This window comes from Sceloporus undulatus, chromosome 2 (genome assembly GCF_019175285.1).
Source record: "Sceloporus undulatus isolate JIND9_A2432 ecotype Alabama chromosome 2, SceUnd_v1.1, whole genome shotgun sequence".
Lineage (NCBI taxonomy): Eukaryota > Metazoa > Chordata > Lepidosauria > Squamata > Phrynosomatidae > Sceloporus > Sceloporus undulatus.
Genome location: NC_056523.1, coordinates 313987276 through 314014532, shown reverse-complemented (window position 1 = coordinate 314014532; position 27257 = coordinate 313987276). Strand labels below are relative to the sequence as shown.

At 41.7% G+C, this 27257-nt stretch overlaps 1 pseudogene; it reads left to right on the top strand.

Annotated features, from left to right (window-relative positions):
* Positions 1–25704, top strand: part of LOC121920700 — a 92081-nt pseudogene extending 66377 nt beyond the window's left edge.
* Positions 25705–27257: the final 1553 nt, after the last annotated feature.

Sequence of the window (27257 nt, the reverse complement as noted above, 5' to 3'; positions counted from 1 at the left end):
ACAAGTGGATTGATTCAGTCAAGAAAGCCATAGCCCTGAGCTTGCAAGACTGGGATTATTCATAGGGTCACCATAAGTCCAAGTCAACTAGTTGGCAAATAACAACAGCAAAACTTTTTTTAAAGCTAGAAAGGCACTCAGTGTGATCTTTTTATCAATAAAAACAAGATAAGAGGCAGTAATTCCACACTGGATTTTAGATGGAATTTTAAAGGAGGCATCGCCTAATCTGTCAGGAGGATCTGTTTCAACACCTTGGATAGCTCCCTTTGCCTGAAGCAGAAGCAACACTGCACTCACGGTGAAGCTACTAGCCACTATTGGTTCTGATTTATATAAGGCAAGCTTCTAGATCCCCAACCCAATATCACAAATAATTTAAATTCCAGAATTTTTACCTATGCCTTCACTCTTCCCCACCATCTCTAATTTTACTAATTCTTCCCACTCCCTCTGATTCCACCATCATTTAGTCACACTGTTGTCAATTATTCTTCCACCTCTTAAAATAATAGAATCTTAGAGTTGGAAGGGATCCAACCCTCTGCCATGTAGGAATACACAACTAAAGCACTCCTGAAAGATGTCCACACAACCTCTGTGTAAAGAGCTTCAAAGATGGAGAATCCACCACCCTCCAAAGCAGTCTTCTCTGCTGTCAAACAGCTCTTAGAGTTGAAAAAAACCTTCTTCCTAATATTTAGGTGGATTCTCTTTGCTTGTACAGTAATTTGAATCTGTTGGTTCATGTTCGGGTCTCTGGAGGAGCAGAAAGCAAGCTATTTTCTTCTTCTTAGCATCCTTTCAGATAGTTTAAGATAACTATGTTTCCTCTCCATCTTCTCCAGGCTAAACACATCCAGTTTCCTAAGGAATTCCTCAGAGGCTTAGGTTTGCAGACCTTTGATCATCTTGGTCACCTTTCTCTGGATGCGATCTAGCTAGTCAATAGGTTTCTTTAATGGTGGTATCTAGCATTGGATACAGTATTAGATTGTGCCCCATAGGCAGGTCTACTCTTCTATATTTATTGTTTTTATGTACAGCGCTGTGCAAATCTACAGCGCTATATAAATAATAATAATAATAATAATAATCCTCAGTTGGGATCTATACTCCTGTAGATGCAGTCCAGAATTACATTGCCTTTTGGGCTGTTGCATCACAGTGCTGATGATGCAAGTTTATGATCTATTAAGACCCCATCTCCTTTTCATATGTACTGCTTTCAAACCAGGTGTCATCCATCCATCAGCGGCTTTCGATACCATAGACCATGGTATCCTTCTGGGGCGTCTGGCAGAGGTGGGAATCGGGGGCACTGAGCTCCAGTGGTTCCGGTCCTACCTCTCTGGGAGATCCCAGATGGTGCAGCTGGGAGACGTGTGCTCCGACGAGAGGCCCCTTGGAACTGGGGTCCCTCAAGGAGCCATTTTGTCTCCCATGCTATTTAACATTTACATGAAACCGCTGGGAGAGATCATCCGGAGACATGGGGCGCGGGGTTATCAGTACGCTGATGACACCCAAATTATTTTCTCTATGTCTCCGACTGATGCAGTGACTGAGGATGGCGTCTCTCCTCTCGAGGCCTGTCTAGAGTCAGTAATGGGCTGAATGAGGAAAAACCGACTCAAGCTGAATCCAGAGAAAACGGAGGTACTTGTGATAGGTTCCCCTGGTCCAGGAATAATAATAATAATAATAATAATAATAATAATAATAATAATGTTTTATTTATATACCGCTTTTCCTACGATCAAAGCGGTTTACAGCATACATATGCATATACAACGAAGCAAGTAACAAAAACAAAAACAAACAAAAAAAACTCTGCTTCTCTCCCCTCAAGATGAAGGTCGGGGGGAGGGCTCTTCAACTTGGCAGGCGGAGGCCTGTTGTTTCTTGCCTGCTTCTCTCCCCTCAAGATGGAGGTCGGGGGAGGGCTCTTCTTCTTGGCAGGCAGAGGCCTGTTGTTTCTTGCCTGCTTCTCTCCCCTCAAGATGGAGGTCAGGGGAGGGCTCTTCAACTTGGCAGGCAGAATGGCGGTGGTTCCACCTGTCCTGAATGGGGTCACGCTCCCTGTGAAGGACTCTGTGCGCAGTTTGGGGGTGCTTCTTGACTCATTGCTTCACCTGACTGCTCAGGTGAATGCGGCGGTCAAGAGCACCTGTCATCAGCTTCGGCTTATTCGCCAGCTGCGTCCATACCTGGCCCAGAGGGACCTAGAAACTGTTGTATATGCTCTGGTAACCTCGAGACTGGATTTCTGCAACGTACTCTACATGGGGCAACCCTTATACCAAACCCAGAAGCTTCAAATGGTGCAGAACATGGCAGCCAGGCTGGTCACTGGCGTTTCCAGGGCCAGCCATATAACACCTGTGCTGAAAGATCTCCATTGGCTGCCCATCCGCTTCCGGGCTCAATATAAGGCATTGGTGATTACCTATAAAGCCCTAAATGGCTTGGGCCTAGGATTCCTGACGGACAGCCTCTCCCTGTATATTCCGTCCCGCACCCTCAGAACATCTGGGCAGCAATTACTGAAGGTGCCTGGGGCCAGGCTTTCCTCCACCATGAAGAGGACTTTCTCCATCGCCGCCCCAGCCCTTTGGAACACGCTGCCCATTGAGCTCCGCTCATCAACCTCCCTGGCCCAATTCAGAAAGGATTTAAAAACCTTTCTGTTCCAACAAGCATTCCCCGAGTAAAGTCCTGTGGGCCTCCCTCCTCTTCCGTGGCCAAGAGGTTGGGCTAATGGGGCTTTTAGCTTGTTATTTTATTTATTTGTTTGATTGCTTTTTATAGTACTGTACTGTATTCATATTGTTTTAATGTATGTTGTGAGCCGCCCTGATCTTGGGAAGGAGCGGGATAAAAATAAAAACTTTATTATTTGTTTATTATCCTATAGTTGTGCATTCCTGTGGCATGCTTGGGGATTTATTTAGCTTCTTAGGGCACTGACTTTTCAGACTGTTTTACAGTGGGTGCATTGGGATTATTCTTCACAACCAGAATAAAAGGATAGTTTTGGGGGTGTTCTAGACTGCACTCTTTTCGTATGGGACAAGAGAGCAGGTCAACAGGCAATACAAAGTGAATATGTAGAATCATAGAGTTAGAAGAGACCCCAAGGGCCATCAAGTTCAAACTCTCCCCAAACTCCACTGCAATATCTCCAAAGTTGATGTAAAAAGGTTTCCCCATAGGACAAAACCTGTAGACACTTATTGCTGTGCCATGGTTGTCAACTGCTTTATGTGCCTGTATGTTTTCAACTGGTCTGGAATGGTGTTGATAGTTTAATTCCATTTTGACTTCATTTATAGCCCATATTTTCTACACACACACACACACACACACACAATTGAACTATTAACAATATTAAAACAATTTAAAACATCTGAAAAGCTTTCTTTAAAAACTTGCAATTCTAAAAGTCTGCTAGAATTTTTTTTAATGAAGTTTTTCCTACTAGTAGAAGGACAGCAAAAAGGGGCCATTCTAGCCCTATATAGGGAGGAGGTTTCAGAGGCTAGGGGCAGCCACTGAGAAGGCCCTATCTCATATCTCCACCAACCACACCTGTGAAGATGGTGGGACTGAAATAAGTGCCCCTCCAGAGCATCTCAGGGCCTGGGCAGGCCCAAAGAAGGAGACATGGGCTTAGCAAGGAACAAGGAATATATATGCCTATTAAAAAATACACCTCAATGATGCAAGAGGTTCTAAGGGGTACAAATAATGTAGATCTTTGAATGTTTTGTTGTTGTTGTTGTTGTTGTTGTGTGCCTTCAAATTGTTTGAGTTATGGTGACCCTATCAGAGGGATTTCTTGGCATGTTTCTTCAGAGGGGGTTTGCCATTGCCAACTTCTGAGGCTGAGAGAGTGTGGCTTGGCCAAGGTCACCCAGTGGATTTGTATGGCTGAGCCAGGATTCAAACCTTGTTTTCCAGAGTCATAGTCTAGTGATCAAACCACCACGCCATGCTGGCTCTCTTGAATTTTTTAGCTGAGTTGTATTTTAGTTGCACTGTATTTTAATTTGTAACTGGTCTTGAGTCCCAGTCTTGGTAGATAAACAGCTATGCTGATCATCATCTGGGAGGGACTCTCCAGACTGCAAAAAGGGGAGCAAGGTCTATGGACCATATACAAATACTTTCAGCAGTATTTGCTGATCTACTGAAGAGTTTGTGTGTGCAGGGAAAGCAGATTTCTCTTCTCTTCTCCCTTTTCTCTATTCACAAGCTTATGTATAGATGAGCAATGATACACACGTCAGAATCTCTCTCTGTGCAGGGTACCACTACAGATGGAATGGAGGGCTCTGAAATAAATTCTGGAAAGGGTTATAGTTCAGTAATGGAACTAATGCTTTTGCATGCAGAAAGCTCCAGACTTTCAGATTCAGTTCCTCAGTATAATTACATAATCTCCTTTCAAAGAGACAGGTGCTGCTGACAGTTTGATAGACCTTGTCCTTGGAGCACTGTGGCCAATATCAGCAAATTCAAAAGGATCAACTTATCTGAATTGGTGTAAGTCAGTGTTATATGCTTGGTTGAGACAAGTTTCCAAGCAAAGTTTTATTAAAGTTTTCTGTTGGATATGCTCAATATATGGTGGTTGTTGTGTGCCTTCAAGTCATTTCTGACTTATGGTGACCTTAAGGCAAACCTATCACAGAATTTGTTCAGAGGGGATTTGCCCTTGCCCCTCTGAGGCTGAGAGAGTGTGACTTGCCCAATGTCATCCAGTGGGTTTCCATGACCAAGTGGGGATTCAAACCCTATTTTTCACGTGCCCTAGCCCAACACTCAAACCATTACACCATGCTGGCTCCCTGTATAACATATTACTGTAACATTACTTCATGATGCAGCATTGCTTTGTAAGTGGTTGAAAAAGTGCCATCAACACTACCTTAAATGTTATAAGCCACTTTCCCCCAAACTGGTACCCTCCAGGTGTACAGGACTACATCCTCCATCATCCCTAGTGGCCAGCCTGTCAGTGAGTGATAAGATGTGCAGTTTAGCACATCAGGAGGTCATTAGGTTGAAGAAACATGCCTAAAGCATGTGAGAGATGTTAAATACCATATGTAATAGAACAACAGCAGCAGCAATAATATCACCACCACCACAATGGAACAATGTTAAATACAGGAGATGGATATTAGCAAGTACCATATGCATACTAGCCATAGTAGAATGCTACAGTAGAGCCCACACAAAGTAGTTTGACTGTTGGACTAGGGTCCTGGAAGACCATGCACAGCCGTGGAAAACTACTGCATGACTAGGCAAATCACACACTCTCAGCCTTACAAAAAGTCAATGACGAACCTCCTCTGAGTAAGTCTTGACCTGAAAACCCTATGATAGGGTCATCTTGAAGTTGGAATTGGTTTGAAGGTACATACCAACTAGAACGAACAACAAAGAATCCTAACTCAGTTATAAGCCAAGGTAAATAGGCAAGTTTTAGAGCTCAACTGAAGGCCTGCATTGGTGAGGGTTGCTAGAGGTAGTAGTACAAGAAAAGAACTATTGAACGAGCACAGGGGGTTGTGTCTTGGGCATGTGTACAAAATACACAGAAGACCATTGTGGTGTAATGGCTAGGGTGTTGGACTAAGAGCCTGGAAGACCAATGTGATGTAATGACTGGGACTTGGGAGATCCAGGTTCACATCCTCCTTGTTTTGTGAAATTCACTGGGTGATATCACGATAGTCACTCACTCACTCAATATTGCCTACCTGACAGGGTTGTTGTGAGGATGAAACAAATAGAAAGAGTATTTATGCCATCCTTGAGCTCACTGGAGGAAAGTCAGGATATAAATCTAACTAATAACTAAAATAATTAATAAAGAGGCCAATTGAACTGTTTGTAGTAAGAATCCCCTCTCATAGTGAACTGGCCAGAAATCTAGGTGTTGCTGAGGAATAATAATTTTAGTCTGAATTAGTGTTGCCAGGCTTTCAAAACAGCAATAAAGGATACTTGGAATTCATGGCATGCAGGCTTGACAATCAGGAAACAGCTGTTAACTAGTTTGTGTTCTACCTAAATACCAAATGAAAGTATTGATTTTATTTAACACAGCCATGTATTTCTCTGCACAATTAACATATCATCCACGTTCATAAATTGCATGATGCACACATTGCTGCTTTTATGAAAGGACTACATTCTAAAAATATGGGATTTATTTTTAGGAGGGGCGTTTCATCTGGTCAATATAAAAGGGAAAACGTTTCAGCCTGCAAATAGGAAAAATCCTTTGTAATAAAGGACACCTGCCAGTCCTACAAGGGACAAGGTTTCTTTCCCTTAGATAAGGGACATCCCTTATAATACAGGACACCTGGCAACCCTAGTCTGAATCACAAGGAAGGAAGCATATCATTCCCTTTTGTCTTCTTTCAGTGGTGCCTCAGTTTCCATAAAGCATGCTCTCCAACTGTCCTAATTTGGCAGGGAGAGTCCTGATTTTTCTGTCATCTCACTTTTTCCAACTGTTTATAAAATATCCCAGTTTCTACTTCCTTCTCCCACTTCCCTGCTTTGTCCTCTGTATATTTCAGTTACTGCAAACTGAGTTTCACATGCAAAAGTAGTTTCACTCAACTCAGCAGAGGGGAAGAAGAGAGGAAGTAAAGGAAACATGCATTTCCCAGTAAGGTCAGGCAAAAGCAAACTGCTGCAGCCTCTCCTACCTTGTGTGTCCTTTCTCATTAATACTTTTTGCTCTCTTGACCACACTCTGATGTTGCTTGGCCACACATTCCCTGTTTTCATCTGTGAAATGTTGGAGGGTATGCATACAGTGATTTTTGACTGGATTGGAGAAAATTGTGGCTGGAATCTTGGTGGCTATTCCTAAGTAGAGTAGACCAGTGATGGTGAACCTTTTAGAGGCCGAGTGCCCAAACTGCAACCCAAAAGCCACTTATTTATTGCAAAGTGCCATGTCCCTCTGGCTTTCTAGTAACAAACTGTGGCAAACTCTATGCTGGGGCGATGGCACATGTGCCCACAGAGAGAGCTCTGAGTGCCACTTCTGGCAAGCGTGCCATAGGTTCGCCATCACTGGAGTAGACTCACTGAATCAATTGTTTATGGTGAGTGAGTAAATCCCATCGATTCAATGACTCTACTTTAGTCTCATGACTAATAATAGGGCTGATGCCCCTATGGATGCAAGCTCATAGACTTCAGGGACAACTCAGAAAGATAGCTTAAGGAAGCATGAACTTCCCTGCCCTCCATTAATCTCACAACAGGATCGGCTAATATGCTAACACTTTTAATGTCAGTATTAAGTGTGAATTTTTTTAGTATTCTGCAGTGGCTAGGCTTGCAAGCCTGTTTCATTAAAGCTCTCACACTAATTGAACTAGCTTTCCAGTTCATACATATAGAGTGATTCATTAATCACTCGTCTTCATTACACATCTGATCACTTCTCCATAATGCGTCCAAGGGGGACATTATGATGCTTTGCCTAGAGTTAAGGCATGGATTGTACAATTAGTTGAACATTGTCACCCTGATTGTTGCAAAGAGATATGCAACGCTTTCCTGTTGTGCATTGGGCAAATCTGTTGTCACACCTCTCAATCAACAGAGGTTTTGCCACATATTCTGGGCTTCTACATTCACACCTATAGCCATCCAACAACTATAGAATCAACTTGCAGCTTGTACAAGAGAATGCCCCACAATAGATATAAGTAGCACTTGAACAAATTCATTTTGGGGATGAAAATTTAAAGAATACTCCATGCTGGCTGAGTTTCTAGAGAGTTGTCTAAAAAAGCCAATCTAGTGTAATGGTTTGAATCTTGCACTGGGACTCTGGGAAACTAGTGTTCAAATCCCTACTCAGGTGATCTTGAGTAAGTCACACTCTAGAAACTAAGAGAAAGGCAATGGCAAAGCTCTTATGAACAACTCTTGCCAAGAAACCCCTAGTTGGACATACGTTGGACTTGACTTGAAGGCACATATCAACAACGACATCTTAATAAACAAGCAAAAATCCTAATGAAAATGATTTTATATAACAATACTGCAGGTAGCATACCCAGACATGTGAGAGCTCAGTTCTCACAATTAAAAACCTACTTATGAGTGAGGCCCTGCTTCTGAGCAGGACACTCTCTCATGCAATAAGAACAAATTGGATGCAGCTTGCAGGATGACCTGTATGAGACAACTAGGCAAACTGCTGAAGGTCCTTGGTTTGGTTTGAGCAGTTTGAGCAAGCATGATGCAGTGGAGGCTCGGGATTCCTACTCACCTATGAAACCCTTGGGCAATTCACATGTTCTCAGCCACAGGGGAAGGCAATGGCAAACCTCCTCTGAAGAAATCTTGCCAAGAAAACCCCATGATAGGTTTGCCTTAGGGTCTCAATATGTTAGAAATTACTTGAATGCACACAATACACATAGATATCTGCTAGGCATGATCTGTCCTCTCTAGAAAACCTACTGGAGTAGATGGTGGAGGAGAAAGAGGGGGACTGGCAGAAATGGAGAAAAAGAGCAGGCAAAAAAGGGGGGGAGGGATAGACAGGAGCAGGCAGAAAGAGAGAGAGAGAAGGGGAAAGAAAACAAGGAGACAGAAGAAAAGAAGTGGGGTTTGTATGGGTAGGGGCAATATCAGAAAGAGACAGAATGAGTGGCAAGTGAAATATGGCAGATTACCTCCAAGAGATTGCTGCCTTTGACAGAAAATAATTCCACCCAGAACACACATGATCACATCTGATTTCAAAAGCTAAGCAGGATTGGGTTTGGTCAGTTGTTGGACTGATCAGAGCCAGGAGAACAGTAGGGCAGGGATCTCAACTGTGACTAGGAAAGAATCATATCCAAAACCTTGGCAAGCTGCTGCTGCCTGTCAGTGTTGACCATATTATTATTATTATTATTATTATTATTATTATTATTATTATTATTATTATTATTATTAACCTTTATTTATAAAGCACTGTAAATTTACACAGCGCTGTACATACAATATTTTTAATTAGACGGTTCCCTGCCCTCAGGCTTACAATCTAAAAAGACATGACATAAAAGGAGAAGGGAAAGGTGGTGGGGCTAGTAGGCTAATACATATAAAGTACATAGCAATACAGGAACTGGTTCGATAAAACAGGCATCGAAAGAACATCAAATAGCAAGCGACAATTATGCAATGCCTGGGAATGCTTCTCTGAACAGGATGGTCTTCAACTCCGTTTTGAAGCTGGTTAAAGAAGTGATAGCTCTTGCTCGCGGGGGAAGAAGGTTCCAGGAGTGAGGGGCAGCGAGTGAAAAGGGGCGAATCCGAGATGGGGCAGAGGAAATCCTGGGCTGGGACAGCAGACCTTGACTACCAGAACGGTAGTCAAGCCCATAATGGGCTAGACTTTCAAGCTATAAAATAACAGCTGTGATTCTTAATTGTCATGCCAATATCCCATGGAATCTTTATATCTGTAGTTGTGGGATGAACAAGAGCTCTCTGGCCGAAAATGCTAAATACTCTCCACCAAACTGCAAATCCCAGGAGTCCACAGGGTAAAACCAATGCAATTAAAATGGCATCACGGTGCTTTAAAGTTGTGACATGCAAAGGGGCCTTTAATACAAGGCAGCTTCCTATGTTGCTTAGTAAAATACATTTCCTTGCTGTTTAGTTTAATACAAAGACCCCAGATAAGTGATGGGGCAAGGATAAAAAAACACTTCCCACCAGGCATGTCTAAGAAACACAGGATCCACCATCTTGCACAGATTCTAAAACCATCCTTATGCCATCGGACTTGGATTCTTCATTTGTATTTGCAGTCAGCCTCATGTACTCGTTACCATGGCCTGAGTTGCTAAATGTCTAGTAAGAACTGAAAATATTCTTGTTTGACATGACTTTTCCTCTCCCCCTGCCTTTCTCTCAAGGCTTTTTCTTCTGAGAAATGGCCTGATGCTGTGGCAGTTTTCTTCCCTGGCTGTGAATGCTAATTATTTTGCAAAATACCTCTCAGAGCTTCGATATCAGTCTTTTAGATTTCTGATTTTATCTATTTCCAGCTATTCTCCCTATTTCTTAACTTTAGGCTGAAGCCAAGATCCTAAAAGACTTAGTGTAGTATAAGAGTTCTGTATGTGGGACTCAGCAATGGCTCCTCACCCCAGAACTCACTTATGCCCTGCAACAATCATCCCTATGGCCATTCTACACTTTTCAAAATGTCACAGATGAAAATCAGGACATGTGTAACCAAACAATATTAGAATGTGGTCAAGAGGCTAAAAGCTATTAATGAGGAAGAACACACAACCTAGGAGAGATTGCAGCAGTTCGTTTTTGCCAGGGCCTACTGGGAAGGACAAGACTCTGCCTCCTGCTTTCCTCTCCCCCCACTTTCACTTTCAATTTAGTTTGCAGCAATTATAGTGGGCAATAAGGACAAAGGGGGAAAGTGGGAGAAGAAGAAAGAAACTGGGACATTTTAAAAGCAGCTGAAAAAGTGGGATGGCAGAGGATTAACTGAGACTCCCCCTGCTGATTCAGTACAGTTGGAGGGTATGTCATTCCATTGTTGACAAAGAGATGGTGGGAAGGGGAGTACATCTGCTGCCAAATTCTGCTGGGCCCTTTGGAGGTCTCAGCAAATGAGATCTGTGTCTGGCTATGGGGATGTTGCAGTTGTGTGCCTTTAAGTCATTTCTGACTTATCACAGGGTTTTCTTGCCAATTTTTTTCAGAGGGTGTTTGCCATTGCCATACTCTGAGGATAAGAGAGTGTGGTTCACCCAAGGTCACCCAGTGGGTTTACATGGCCAAACCAGGATTCAAACCCTGGTCTCCAGAATCATAGTCCAACACTCAAACCACTTTACCATGCTGGCTCCATTGGGATGTAGCTAGACACTTTTCCAATACCCTCCTCTCTCAACTAACAATGAAATGGCTGTGGGGGAAGCCTTTGAAGGCCAATGGTGAGTCCGAGCAGGTTTTGTATGCTGCAGAGGGTGAAAGAAAGTACCAGCTTCCTCAATGACCAAAAGAAGAGAGACAGGGTGAACTTACTCCCTATGCCTGTAAATACCTAAATCTTTAGGATCCAAAATTGTCTCTTTCCACTCACACATCCTCAAGATGAACTCTGGAGCTGGCGTGGTTACAGCACTGGCACAAGAATTTAATTCTTGTCAATTTTCATGTTGAAGGATGCAATTACAGTAGTAATTTTAGTAATTCAGTTCCTTCTGCAAAAAACATTGGGACCTATTCAGCCCAAAATTCTTGCATGGGATTTTTGTTAATTTTCATGTTGAAGGAAGCAACTGCAGTAGTAATTGTAGCAATTCAATTCCTTCTGCAAAAAACATTGGCACTTATTCAGCCCAAAATTCTTGCATGGGATTTTTGTACAGAAAACCACATTTGCTACATGGAAAATTATTTTTCTGTGCAGAAGTATTATTCATTGTGCAGAAAAATGCTGTTTCCCACACAGAAAATGTTGTTTTCTGGGCAAAACAACCATGTGCAGAATAATACCTCATCTACAGCTGTTTCTGCACACACACACACACAAGCATCCATACTTTACACAGAATAAATCTCAAACTACAAAGATTCTTGTCAATCCAGGATTTTTCTCCTTAGTGTTTCTTGACACTTGAGAAATAAACTTTTTGACCATTTTAAAAAATATTTCCACATATTCTTACATTCCCTGGAGCAGGTCCTCTTCTTTAGATTAAATGGGAAATCTTGTTGTTGTGTGCCTTCAATTCATTTCCGACTTAGTGACCCTAAGGCGAACATATCACAGGGTTTTCTTGGCAAGTTTTGTTCAGAGCAGGTTTGCCATTGCCTTTCGCCTGAAGCTGAGAGAGCTTGACTTGTCCAAGATCACCCAGTTTTATGAGTCCCATGGCTGAGCTGGGAATTGAACCCTTGTCTCCATATTCATAGTTCAACACTCAAACCACAACACCACGCTGGCTCTCCTTTTTCAAAACTGGTGGGCAGAAGTGCAGAAGGAGAGGGAAGCTAATTCTCTCTTGGTCTGGCAACAGGGATCCAGAAGTGCTTTGGATGCGGTAGCCCAACTGCCATGGATTTTCTGCCCTCTCCCTCCCTTCCTGGCAAGGACTCTATTAGCAATCTTTTACACTTATTCAGTTTGTTAAGATATCTTATGTAAGGCTGCATCCCTTCCGAGTGCCTGGTCTGATCCAAACCTTTTCATAAAAGGATTGAATAGATTGTATTTGCTGCCAACTACATTTCTTCTAGGTATTTATGCATATGAATGGATTTGTAGCACTGATGGCTTTGCAGTGAGCAATCTTTCTGAGCTTTAGGATGCGCACCTATATCCACTTACCGTGGAGTAAACATCAATGAACTCAACGAGAGATGCTTTTAGGTAGACCTATGTGCACCAGGCATCCTTCTTCTTATCTCTTAGATGCCAGAAAAAGCCAACCTATTCTTGCAAGCTTTTAATAGCAATTTAATTGCTTTTATGGTTTTGTTCTCTTCTCCCTCCCTTGGCAATTCTGCTCCGCTACTGCTGTTCTTGCTTTTATCTGCTGGTTTTTTTTAAGAGGAAGTGTTTGTTTTTGTTTACTATTCTTAGCCACCTTGAGGCTTCAACTATATGGCAGGATACATATTTTAGAAAATACAGAGCCATGGCTCCTTAGTTGTCCTTCCATGAACAGAAAGGACATGGCTCCAATGAAGGATGCTTGGGAGAAAGGGTATTTCTTGTAAATAAGCCACATACAATAGCATCCAAGCTTGAAAACAATTATTTGAACTACACTTTCCAGAATTCTCTTTCAAGCTGGGTTGCTAAACAAGTGCTGGAAAAGCATTGGACGAGTCTCACTCTCTCAGCCTTTGTTTTTGTTGTGTGCCTTCAAGTCATTTCCAACGCTAAGGTGACCCTATCACAAGGTTTTCTTGCAAGATTTGTTCACAGAGGGGTTACCTTTGCCTTCCTTTGAGGCTGAGAGCCTCATCCAGTGGGTTTCCATGGCCAAGCAGGGATTCAAACCACACCTTTGAGGTAGATGATGGCAAAACCTTTCTGAATAAATCTTGCCAAGAATACTCAATGATAGGGTCAGAGTTGATTTGAAGGCACATAACAACAGCAATTTAAACACTCACATAAATATAAATTTTAGTGTGGATTTAAAAAACAAAAACAATAACAGATTCAGGCAGAAACAGGACTTAAGGATGAATAGATGCAAATGCAGACAGATTAGACACAGGACTCCCCACTCCCCCTTGGATACCAAAACCCATGGATATTCAAGACCCATTATATTCAGTGGCATAGTAAAGTGGTTTCCCTTATATAAAATAGCAAAATTAAGGTTTGCTGTTTGGAATTTATATATTTTGGGAATATTTTCAAGCCATAGATAGTTAAATCTGTGGCTAAACAAACTGTGGGTACGAAGGGCTGACCGTGTTCATGGTAATTATATTTGTAGCCATGAGATCTCACTGAAAAATTACCAGGCCTTGGATGCACAGTTGGGAGCTCAGTGGTGGAAGGAAGGGAATAGGCTGGAATATCAAATGTGCTTTCAAAATGATCCCTTGCAACCCCTAGCTGAACTTCTTCCATCATCCAGTATTTCGCCACAGAAAGCTTTCCATTTTTCCCCCTTTTAGAGAGATGAACATCTGAGGCAAGCGGGAGTGGATGAGGAATAAGACCTCTACAATTTCTTTTCCAGAGCAAACTTAACAGCTGGAGGAAAGTATTTACCGAATTGCACTGAGAGGCATGCAGCCTTTGCATTATTTATTATGAGCTACTGATAAGTCTAAGATGCAGGATGCCTCAAGCCATGAATTAGTGATGTTATAAAATAACCTCCCCAAAAAACCTTTTAGGAACTACAGCGAATAGGTAAGAGCTCCCGATCATATTCCATAACTTCTCTTGGTTTATCTTGGACCCCTATTGAAGACAAGCATCATAAATAAATAAACTAAAATGAAGAAAGATGAAATGTATGTGCTGGGGGGTAGAGATGGGTCTCCTATGGCCCAATTAAACATGTAATAATTCCACAGACACCCAGTATAAAAGGGTGGGAAATTTACTGGAAACCAAACAGTGGATTCTCTGGGCTCCAGCCCCATCAAAAGCACAACTAGGGAAAAGAAGATTGGAAAGTGAAAGTAGATAAAACCAACTACTTTGCTACTTAGGGGATGTCTCCTGCCCACATTGCCAGGAGTCATCATCAAATTCACTTTTTTTCTCCACAAAAAATACTTCCCATGACCCTAGTATGGAGATTCTCCAATTTACACATCTTATGGCCTGCAAGACTCAAAGAAACTGGGTCCCACCATGATAGAAACAAAAAGTCCACTTTTTCCAAGTAGAACATTTAGTTAGTTATTTACAGTCATGGCCTTACCATATTTATCACTTTTTATGGGTTTTATGGATATAAAATACAGTTATATAGTTAGAAGAAAACAAAAAGAAAGATAAAGCAGTCTTCCATTATGATTGTAAATTATGACATATAATTTTTAACGCTAAGGTAACTATAACACATGAAGAATATAAATTTTAAAAATGTAGCAATATTACTGGGATAATTTCTTATTGCTATAACTAAAAGTGCCTGTATCTAGAGTAGTACTAAATCTTAACTGTGGTATGTAAAATGCCACTGCTAGAGTACTACTATGCCTCAGTGGTAATACATTTGCCAATGGTCGAGAACCACTGATCTAGGATCTAGCAACTGATCAAGGAAAACTGACCTTGGACCTTATCACAACAACATACACTGTAGTTAGAACATCCTGTCCAAAGAGCTGAAATCATCTTCTTTGACTGTATTTCTAGCCAGTGAAGACTTTTCTTTTGAAACAAGTGTTAAACTCTTGTGATTGCTTAATTTTATTGATGACCAATTTTGGCTGGCCTAAATATCCTAAAAGCAGAAGGTCCACTTTGACCTTGGCAGCTAAGCAGGGTCAGCTCTGATTAGCACTTGGATGGGAAACCACCAATGAATACCAGGTGCTGTAGGCTATATTTCAGAGGAAGGAACTGGCTAAACCACCTCTGAGTATTTCTTGTCTATGAAAACCCTATGATAGTGGTGGCGAACCTATGGCACGTGTGCCAGAAGTGGCACTCAGAGCCCTCTCTGTGAGCATATGTGCCATCGCCCCAGCACAGAGTTTGCCAGAGTTTGTTACTAGAAAGCCAGAGGGACATGGCACTTTGCAATAAATAAGTGGGTTTTGTGTTGCAGTTTGGGCACTCGGCCTCTAAAAGGTTCACCATCACTGCCCTATGAAATTCATGGGATCTCCATAAGTTGACAAGCGACTTGAAGGCAAATACATACATAAACACACAGAGTGCAGTTCAGTTGAAGGTGGGAAAAACATGGAGATTGGTTTGCCTAAAGGTGCGTAATAGAATTTGTTAGTGTAGTTTATTATGTACTTTTATGAGCCTAAAACCAATGGCTAGTCACAACTAGTATGGCAACATGCAACATGCAACATGCACACACAGTTTTGGCTCTCTGTGGGACTTGAAGACACACAGCAGCAATAGTTTGAGTCTGAGTTACTGTTTTCAGTTTTTAATAATAATGACTTACTATTGTTTATATATTTTTTCAGCTTTGGTAAGAAGCTTTGAGTGACTCTCTTTTTGGATGAGGAAAGAGGATATACATTATTTAAATAAACAGGAAATCACCTTTGAGTAGCAGCAGATCTGCTATGCATTGTGTATACACATTCTGCTGATGACCCTGCCAGAAATATTTTGAAAGCTTTGATATTATTAAATTTTATAATACTATTAAATTTCCCTAGATTTCAAAACTCAGATTTGCATATTATTGTAACAAACTGGCATTTTTATTAAATTTTAAAGCATTACATCAAATGACAGTAACAATAACCCCTTTCCTTATTACTTGTCTCCCTTGCCCCACTCATAATTCATACTACAACAAAGAAGAAGGAAACAAAAGAATGGAATAAAATGGCTAATCAACAAGTTGGCACATTATAAGTGGCATTCACACTGGTCTGTCAGAGACCTCTGGTGCCTCACCAAACTCAAAATCCCAGGTTTCTGAAGAATAGGCTCATGGCATTTAAAATGGTGTCAAACTACTTTGTTTCTGTGATGTAGATACACCACATAAGACACAATTGACTTGAAGACAGATACCAATAACTAATTTCCTTCAGCCCAAATATTCTGATGTTTAGTATTCTGTGCAAATACGGGGAGTAGTCACATTGATTAATTCATGTTCCCATTCATCACAATGGTATCCCACTTACCCTGGAAATTGCTCCCCAACAAAGAAGAATGAAGGTTAATTTTTTTGAACTAAAATTCTCAGATTCCTCTAGCTACTGGCCAAAGTGGTGGTGGGTTTGGAGAAGGTTGTAGTTCAAAATAAGCAACTTTTTCCATGCTCTGCTGCTATGCTACTCTTCTACATCTTCTGCACTCAGGGCTGATGAGTTGGTATGCCAGAGGTTTGACTCTCTGACTCCTTTATTTTTCTACTGTCCAAGTCCAGTTCCAAGTCTTTCACAAATGGAATGTTTATACAGTGAGCCCTTCACTTCTGCATGCAAGACCTGCCCTGCATACCAAAATCAGGGGATGCTCAAGTCCCTTTATATACAATGAGATAGTAAAATGGTGTCCCTTATATAAAAAAGCAAAATCAAGGAGTGCTTTTTGGATTATTTTTTAAAGATTATTTTTGAAGCTGCAGATGGCTGAATTTGTGGGTGGAGAATCTGTGGATACAGAGGGCCCACTGTATTAAATAGTAACAGCAGTCTCGCTGTAGTAAAATGGTATTACAATGCATTTCATCATGATCAGGCTGCTCAGATTGAGAGAACATAAATTATATTTATTTGATTAAAGTTTCAGAACAAAACAAATTCCAAAATTTCCTATGTATAGAATCATAGAAAAGAATCAGAATTGTAGAGTTGGAAGAAACCACAAGGCCATCTAGCCCAACCTCCTGCCATGCAGGAACTCTCAATCAAAGCTTTCCAACAGATACAAGTAAATATGCAACCAACTGAGCAGTTGATTTTTTTTTACAAAGCAAAATGTAAGTATAAAATGATATATTTACCATATAATATTATAAATCTTTATTTTCAAGCCATAGTCAGTGCCCAGTATACTTCTACTGACTCTAACTGAGCAAAATGGCTTCCAGCTCCACAACTCTGATTCCACAAGCCCTGCCTACACCAGTGTAATTTCAGCAGATTATAGTATTTTGGCCATTGCTCTTTAAACTGTGCAGGATGAGAGTGCAGTTTGCTGCCCTGTCTTAGGCAGCAGCATGTGTTAGGCCAGCTACGTCCACTAACAACACACAGAGTTAGGGTTGCCATACCTCTGGACCTTCCCTCGCCGCTTGGGCTCCGCCCCCGCCGCGATCACAGCGAGGCCCAGCGCCCAAGCGGGGAAGGAAAGCCTCCCTGAGTGAAGGATTCCCTCCCCACCTGGGCCCCCGGCCTCGCCGCGATTGCGGCGGGGAGCGGAGGCCCAAGCAGCGACTGAAAGCCTCCCTCAGCTTGCCACATCCTGCCCGGGGGCGGGGGCAAACTGGGGCGGGACCGTGAGGACCCGCCGCAAACCGGGAAAGTCCTGCCCCCAGGCGGGATATGGCAAGCCTACACAGAGGGGGTTACAGTCTGCTAAGGCCAGACATTGTTCTTGGAACTATATTTCTCTCTTGTTAAGAAAATGTTATCTGGTTTCCTCCCCGCCTGTTGACATTTGAGGGCCTCTGGGAGGCCACCCAGTCCTCTCAACTTCGAACTCTCTCCCAATGTTCAATCATCTCAGCTGGGATTTTCTGGGATGTTGGGATCACAGGAATCTATGTACATTGAAAGCAGGGATGATGTAAAACACAGAGGTTTTTACACAATTATTATTCTTTGTATTGCCTGAATGTTTTGTGTACCTTTGAAGCCCAAAGTACAGTCGGCTCTTCTTACACACAGATTTTTTATACATGGATTCAAACATACACGATTTGAAAGTGTTCAAAAAAAGTATAAATTTCAAATATCAAACCTTGATTTTCCATTTTTTATAAGGGACACCATTTTGCTGTGTCATTATATCTAATGGGACTTGAGCATACACAGATTTTGTTATATATGGGGGATCTTGGAACCAAACTCCAGCATATAACAAGGGTCCACTGTACACATAAAGGGTTGATGTGGGACATGTCAACTCCTGCTTTTCTTCTCTCTTACTGATGCTGTTGTTGTTGTTGTTGCTGCTGTTCTGTGCCTTCAAGTCATTTCTGGCTTATGGTGACCCTATCATGGACTTTTCTTGGCAAGATTTATTCAGAGGAGGTATGCCATTGCCTTCCCCTGAGGCTGAGAGCATGTGACTTGCCCAAGGTCACCCAGTGGGTTTCATGGCTGAGCTGGGAATCAAACTGTGGTCCCCAGAGTTGTACCCCAGTGTTCAAACCACTACACCATGCTGGTTCTCCTTCTCTCTTTCCTTTTCCTTCCCTTCCCTCTACCCTTTAAGAAAAACAAATATCACACTAGCATTCCTACGCTCTCTCTGTAGTCACCTCATTGACTGCCATCACTGAGTTATAGCCCTTGCCTGCTCCACTGTTTAGTGAGCATCTTGTTATTATCTGTTTAACATTTGAAACAGAGGCTATACACTATGCACTTCTGTTTGGTAGCGGGAAGGATGTAGGAGTCAAACCCAAGCCTGTCTGTTCTGCAGTCCAATTTATTTGGGCCCAGGGAGTTGGATCCCACACAGATCCAGACTACCTGGTGCCATCCCTAGTTGGATGGGGAACAGCACATGTATACAGGTCTTGCGAACATGATTCCAGTTACTGGGAAGTATGGGAGGGGAATGTCCTTGTAATTTTGTCCTGTTGTTGTTGTGTTGCCTCAAGTCATTTCCTACTTATGGCAACCCTAAAGCAAACCTATCATGGGGGTTTTCTTGGCAAGATTTGTTCAGAAGAGGTTTGCCATCACCTTCCTACTATGACTTGCACAAGTGGGTTTCTATGGGCAAGCCAGGAATTGAACCCTGGTCTCCAGAGTGATTGTCCAACACCCAACCACTATGTCATGCTGGCTCTTGTCTTGCTTGTTGCCTTTCCATTTGCAATGTGTTGGCCACCGTATGAACTGGATAATGAGCCAGATAGGCTTGATAGGTTTAATCTATCAGGATTCTTTTCATGTCGTAACTTATTCAGGTCATTACATCCTTTCTTTGAGAGGTTTTCATCCTAGTGAATCTATACTGGTATTTGCCATAATGATTACAAACTAATGGAAAAGCCATCTCCTGATTTGAGGCAGACTTTTCCAAAATGCCTCCAGGTGGGCTCCTGTTTCTTCTGTAGACACACTCTTAGGTGTGAGTGGCCATTTATAATTTCTCACAGTGCCCCCAATGTTGTATTGTACTAAGACATTGTGGGAAAATGTTAATGGTGGGATGTCTCTGGTCAACTCATTACTGAAAGGGAAAGGGGCCTGAGAGTCTAGCCTCCAAACTTCCAGGTCCACCCAAAGGAGCTAGAAAGCAAGTGTGTAGCTGAAATCCTCATGCAGGTTACTCCAAATATCTTCTAATGCATCTGAAATTAGGAAGCCATGCGCCTGCTGGTAACCCTACATGCTCCTTCAGCAATTGCACAGAATCCACTAAAACTCTGACCCAAAACCTCAATTGCAGCACTTTTTGGAATGTTCAGGGATAATGGTTTTTTATTGGATACTGATAACAGGCTTGTAAAAGGATGATGTTCCACCCTGCCCGTCTCCGTTTCAAACCAAAGAACCTCAGATTTTTAATTGTGTTTTTGGCGAGGCTTTTGCATGCTCAAGATTTTTTGGGGGGGAGGGCATAGGAGGAGGAAATTATGTTGGCTCAGCTTTGTCCCTCTAACCATGTGCATTAACTTAGCAGATTAATGTTGCATTTACTCTGCACAATATAGCAGAGCTGAGCAGGAAATAGAGCTCTGTGAAGTTCATAGGAGTAGATATAAAATATTAGGTCAAGAATGTCTGACCCATTATGCTAAAAGAGTTATCCGTTCTGAATTAATTTTAGTGTACTGTTAATTTGTATTCATTTGCTTCAAAGATATATTTGCTACATACTGCATAAATGATTATGGACCAAGGAAAGGCCATTTCAGGGTTTGAACTGACCCTTGGCATAATGACTTATAGTAGGCCCCAGCTAATTCATAGGGTGTATCCACACTACAGAATTAAAGCAGTTTGACACCACTTTAACTGCCATGATGCTACCCTGTGGAATCCTAGGATTTGTAGTTTGGTGAGGCACTGGATCTGTCTGACAGACCAGGCAGAATACCTCCCCAAACTACAGATCTCAAGATTCCATAGGATGGAGCAATGACAGTGAATGTGGTGTCAGACTGCTTTAATTGTGCAGTTGGATACATCCATTAAGTCACTGAACTGTGCCATTGGAGAGAACCCCAGGGACATCTGCTCCAACCCTACACTGGAAATCCACAGCTAAAGTATCTCTAACAGAAGCCTGTCCTACCTCTGTTTGAAATCGTCCATCAAAGGATAGTCTCCCACTTTCCAAGGCAATCTGTTTCACTGTCCAACAGCTCTTCAATAGATTCTTCAGCTGTAGGGCACCATTGGGAACCACTGGTCTAGTCCATTCAGTGGTGGTGTCAGTCAGGTGCAATTCTAATGAAACAATTCTGTGCATGCTTACAAGGAAATATATTCCACTGAATTTGATAGCAAATATGCTTAGGACTGCATTGTAAATTACTTAAACTTAAAGCAATATGCACAGAGTACAGTGACTGAGTTCATCCCACCAAACTTTTTACTGTGCTAGAAAGTAAATCTCACCTTATTACATTGCTGCATGCAAGTATGAGTAAATTCAGTGATGTTTTCTTGGTTCCGTGAGAAAGAGTATTCCTGCATTTTTTTCAGCCAGCTTTTGGAATTTCTTTGGGAAAATTTATTGTTGCAAAAATACACAAGAGTTTGGACATAAAATGTGATCTTGGGCAGATAACTTGTTTTATGCATAAAAAGCAGTTTGTGCAAATACGCTAATCTCTGTTCAAAAATATCACTTTTTGTGCAGGAAAACTGTTACCTGCCCCAGGTGAAGAAAAGCCACATGTATATTTGTGCAAATGACCAAAATATTGAAGTGGAAAAATTTTTGCAGTAGTTCTTCCTCAGACAAAGTGCCTTGACTGATGGGACACACTTTTTTTCATCAGGGATGTGAATATTTACCAATATTTTTCACATTAGAACATGGACTAGGTTGTTACGGGATGTTCCGATGATGATGATGACGATGATGTATATCATCCCATTGCTAACAATGGAGGGAAAGACAAGAAAGAGGTGTAGGAGCTAAGTGTGAACAAATGCAGCTTAATTCTTAGTTTGGGATGAGGACAGAAGATGAGGTCAGAGGTACCAAAAATGGATTTGGATGGAAAATTTGTAAGACAAAAGAGAGAGTACACCTTATAATATAGAGTATGCAAAAGGTTCTTGTAGCACCTTTGAGACTAACTGCACAAAAGAAGTTATAGTATAGACTAGGTCTACTTCATTATATGCATGGAGTGAACTGTGCTCAGGAAGGATCTTTATCATTAGACTGCATGAAAAGCCATAGAAAGGCAAAACTTGTGGGTATGGTGATCAGGTGAGAAGTTCAGTTGAAGAACAAAGGCAGAAGAAAAGATGTTGCCTGAGGCCAGCATGGGCAGATGACCATATGAATCATAGAGAGAAATTTGGATTTGGTGTGTGCAAGTTGTGAACCAGAAATACCAGTGATAAACAGGCCAAGTGCATCCTCATGAGACTGGGATGTTAACCAGTATTATAAGATGTGTAGTGAATAGGTATAGAAGAGAGTTCCAGACATCAGGAGGAACAAGGAAAAAAAGATCACAGATATTTATGAGAACAAGAGATTTTAGGTTATGAATGTTTGAACACCTCTTAAGTCCACTCCAAAAGGTGTTCCCACCTATATGCATATTGATGCTTTGGTAAATATCCATATCCCGCCTGGAGGCGGGACTTTCCCAGTTTGGGGTGGGTCCGCATGGTCCCACCCCGGTTTGCCCCCACCCCCAGGCTGAGGGGAGCATTCCCTTCCCCGCCTGTGCTCCGCCGCAGTGAGGACGGGGCCCAGGCAGGGAAGGAAAGCCTCCCTGAGGGGAGGATTCCCTTCCCCTCCTGTGCTCCGCTGCCGCAGCAAGAACAGGGCCCAGGCAGGGAAGGAAAGCCTCCCCTCAGCGAGGCTCCTTTTCAAATGTAGGAAACAAAAACGTGTCCTACATTTGAAAATTTTGTCCTACATTTCTCCTGGTTTGGAGGTCCTGACTTATGGCAACCCTATGCTTTGGGCAAATCCCAAACAAGCATGCACAGAATGCTCATGGTCACATTTGAAGTGCTCACCTCCTCCTCCAAGAAGACCAGAGGTGGTAGAATGCTCATGGTCACATTTGAAGTGCTCACCTCCTCCTCCAAGAAGACCAGAGGTGGTAGAAATCAGCAGCAGTAACTGCTAGGAATAGCTATTCCTGTCTGAGGAAAAGACTGGGGAGGCTACATATCCCAGCATCCCCAATAGGAAAATGATGGCATCACCAGCAGAATGCGGCACCTCAATTTCCTGCCCGGGGAAAGGGAAGGAGACAGCAACAGTGGAGGGCGTTTGAAAGGTGAAATGGGCAGAGCCTGCTCATCCCAAATCTATTGTCATTTGATTGGTCTCATTTGTACTTGAGAGGTTGAAAGTAATTAAGCTGGAGAAGCAAAAGCCATGAACAGATAAGCAGACAACCAGGGTGGGTATGTTTATAGAACAGACTCCTACTATCTGGTGCCCTCAAATCATACTGAACTATAACTCCCAGAATAGATTGTTGATGGTTTTGGGGAATTGTAATCCACCAGGCTGAGGAAGGATGCCACAGGGAGTACTTAAAGGAAGACTGAGGCATTTGCATTGAATGCTAAAAGTGATGGAAGCTAAGCAAAGAAATATTCCATGATCACGCCCTCAAAACCAAACTGCAGACTTTAGGAATGTTGCACTGACCTTTCTAAAGATAGATCATTCTGGGTCAGTTCAGGAAAGCTTGTAAAACACCATTAACATAACAGTTTTATCACTGCACCCACTTCTTTCCTGGCATTTAGACAAAATGGAAGCAAGGTATCCCTGTACAAAGAGAGAGCGTGCCTCTGAACCTCATGCATCCTCCAGCAGGGTATTAGTTGTGCCAGGAAGCTGATGTGCTGCTTCCAGCATGGCAGACACCCCTTGATTTATGCCACCAGGCAGTTGCCTACTCTGCTTGTATGGTAATGCCAGTCTTGTTAATTACACACTTGGTACAAACTGAAAAGGTGCACACAGTCTGCATTAGTCACTCGGAGTCAGAGGAGATGGGCCTGAGTGGGCTGGATATTGACGTTTCTGCAATTTGCACAATAAAGTTTAACAGTTTACATCTATTCTACAGTTTCATCAATGTTTTCAATGTATCACCTGCTCTGTTGATTGGTACTTATGCATGCATTGATTCTTCCTTTCTTTTCTCTCTCTGTTTCTCTCTCTCACAAGCATGCAAACGCAAAGAACAAGAACCAAATAAAGACAGGAACAACTCCCAGAAGAAATCTCGTCTGGTTTTCACCGATCTCCAACGCAGAACACTTTTTGCCATCTTCAAAGAGAACAAACGTCCATCCAAAGAAATGCAGATCACCATCTCTCAACAGCTGGGCTTGGAACTTACCACTGTCAGTAATTTCTTCATGAATGCTCGGAGGCGGAGTCTCGAGAAATGGCAGGATGATTTGAGCACCGGGGGATCTTCCACAACCTCCAGCACTTGTACCAAAGCATGATCAAAGAACAGAATCTAAATTGGGCACAACTCAACTAAAGATATATGAAAAGGAATGGATTCTTAATGGGGCCCTTCACTGGTGATTTGAAAGCACAATCCTCTTAAACAGTAATGCCAATTTACAACATGGGACATTTAATTTAATTTAAAAGACTATTAGGTTTTGGGGAGGGGTTGTTTTAATGTGCAGGTCAACAATACACTCAAGGCAGACTGAAATACAAGTAAGTCATTCATGACCCAAATTCATCCAGGGCCAGCATGACAGAGCCAAGCAGAACTGTAAGAAAATTATTTGTTTTGAGGTCAAAGGGATCCGCCAACAAAATGGCACCCAGCTTAGCAGATTATTTACAAATGAAATCAAAACACATCTGACCTAATTTGTTTTCAGGATGCTTAGATTCTCCACACTATTATATCAAAATTCACAAACATAGAAACACACAGGTTCTGAGCACAAATTTTAATAGACCTAAGAACATAGGGTTTTTGTTTTAGAAACTCAGGCATTGTTACATTCAACTTTTTCAGTATGATCTGACTTAACATGTTTGGCTTTATTTTAAAAAAAACCCTAATTGTCTATGAACATATGGTCTTGGATCAGTACAATTTGGTTCCCTTGAACCCAAACGATCAAGCACAAAGACAATAGATTTAGTAAACAGGACCAGCTCTGGACTCTTTGCCTGTTCTTTCAAGACGTGCTCAGAGTTAGGGGGTGTTAGTAAACATTTTGGTTTCAAGCACACTTTTGCAGGTCACAATTTCTATTTGTACATAGTGCTGATACACACTCAGGAAGCCAGTCATAATGTTACCACACATAGAGCAAATGCAACACTTCTACAGCTCTAGATTTTTTTTAAAAAAGAAAAGTCTTTATTACTTATGAGCCATCTAACTTCACCATGTCATCATCATTATCCTAAGGATGCTCTTTTCTTTGCCACATCAATTCCGTATTCGAGTTGGTTGGTGTTTTCAGGCAGGAGAATAAAGCAGATGCCTTGGAGATATCACTCACTGACCACTGGAGCACTTAGTTAAATATGCTCTCCCAGTCTTCTTCCATGGACAAAACCATCACCACCTCTCACTTCATCTAAGTATGCAACACACCAAAGATGCAGGATACTGCAAGCCAAAGACCATTATACCTTTGCCCTTTTTCCTAACATCATTGTCTTCACCATCGTTGCCATCATTGTCAAGGCAGTCAGATTTTGAGTATGTTAAGAATCAATGTGAGTCAAAAGTACAGCTCTCTTTCAGTTCACCCTTCCAGCGAGCTGAAAAAGATGTTCTCAAATGAAGTAGCTGTTGCTCACTGTTAACTGCATTAGGGTACAGTGTTCACACACACAGAAACACACCATTTTGCTCATCAGAATCGCTCTGGTCACACAATGTGCATATTTACCAGTGAATAGCCCCCTTCCTTGGAACACCACTTGAGTGTTCAATAGCAAGCCAAATGCTGTAATGATCCTTTAAAGACACTTGAGACTCTTTTATGTACTACTTAATCGAAACCAAAGAAACTTTTTCTGCACCTACTTCTGCAACAAACTGTTCCATTTAGGGGAAAAAAAATAAAGAAATGAATAATAATTTTAAAAAATACCAAAATAAGGAAGCACGTCAGGAAATAAACCAAATGATAACACACTGTGTTTTGACAGACATCTTGGGACATTTTTAGGAAGCAGAGTTCAAAGAAAGGGTTAACAAGAAAGGAAAACGATTGGAAAAGCCAACGGGATTGCTGCTTCATTTGACAACTCAGTAATCTTAAAGTTGAAGATTGTCTTTAATTTGTGCCTATGCAGTTTTTTCAAAAGAACAAGGAACAGAGCAACCGAGACCTCAACAGCTACAATACCAAAGAATGAGGATTTCGCATGACTTTACGTTCAGTTCATTATCTCCCCTTGCACAGCTAATATGCTTATAGCACCATTGATCTGTGTAAAGGTAAATTGATTCTGTTTCTTTTGAGCAACAAAAAACAAACACAGAGAAAGGATATTTTTTCTAAGTTATTTTCTTTTTTTCCCAGTTTCTGCTCCCACATGGAATCTCGCTAAAGGATTCCATGGGCTCCAAGTATAAGATGTTGGGATACTAAGCTAAGCAGGCTCCTCTAACCAGAACTGGTGTGTGAGGAAGTATCTTACCAGTTAAGCATGGATTTTTGTTGAATGGGTTGTGTGTATATCACACTTTTTCAATGATAAATCTAAGCAGCAGGGGGTTGGGGAAAAAACATTTTGTGAATGCAAATGAAATGACATTTTGTTGGTTCGTATATGGAATATGCTTCTGGAAAAGAGCCCATGCCATATCATTTGTTTAATCCAGGGAATAATTGTTTTTTCCATCCGATCCTTGGGCAGCTTGTCTTTGTGACTTTATAATCAGTGAATTTTTACCACCTTAGTCCATTTATCCCCACTAGATCTGTACTTACCAATGTAATCAATCATGCCAAAAGGTAGACCTTTTATCATCCCTCCGCACCACAAACTTACATCCCTATATCTATCTAGGACCTACACTTTCCACCATCAAACTGCATCTTCCCTATGACACTTTCACACCCCTTCTCTCTGGGACACCCTTTACCCATCTCTATGGCCTCAGGAATTGGACCTGTAGCAGACAGGTACATAAGACCCTCTGCCATTCCTCTCATTTTGTTGATAATAATGTAATTAGATTTTTGGCTCTGAAGAAACCTGTTTCAATCAGTAATAATATACTCACAGCATGGTTTCTGTTAATACTACTCTGAGGGCTAGAAATGAAGTTTATTTAAAAATTACATGCAAAAGGCACCTCAAGGGATCAACAACATTGTAAACCACCTAAGCATTTGAAAACTTTATGGTGGCAGGGGTACAGATTTGCCATTTAGGAATCATTCATTAGATAGAAGAAGAAGCTGACATACTGGTATAATCCACGATCGTTCAAATCAATGTAGCCATTGCTATCAAATACAGGGATATCAATGGCAAACTACACACTGGTTTCAATGGTTCTGGACTACGGTCTCAGCTGAGTTTAGTTCCTACCTATAGCGATTGTTTTTTCCCTTATGGGCTGCTAAAATAAAGGACATAGAAAAGCAAAGCAAGAAGCAAACTTTTCCAAAAGGTAACTTTGGGAAAT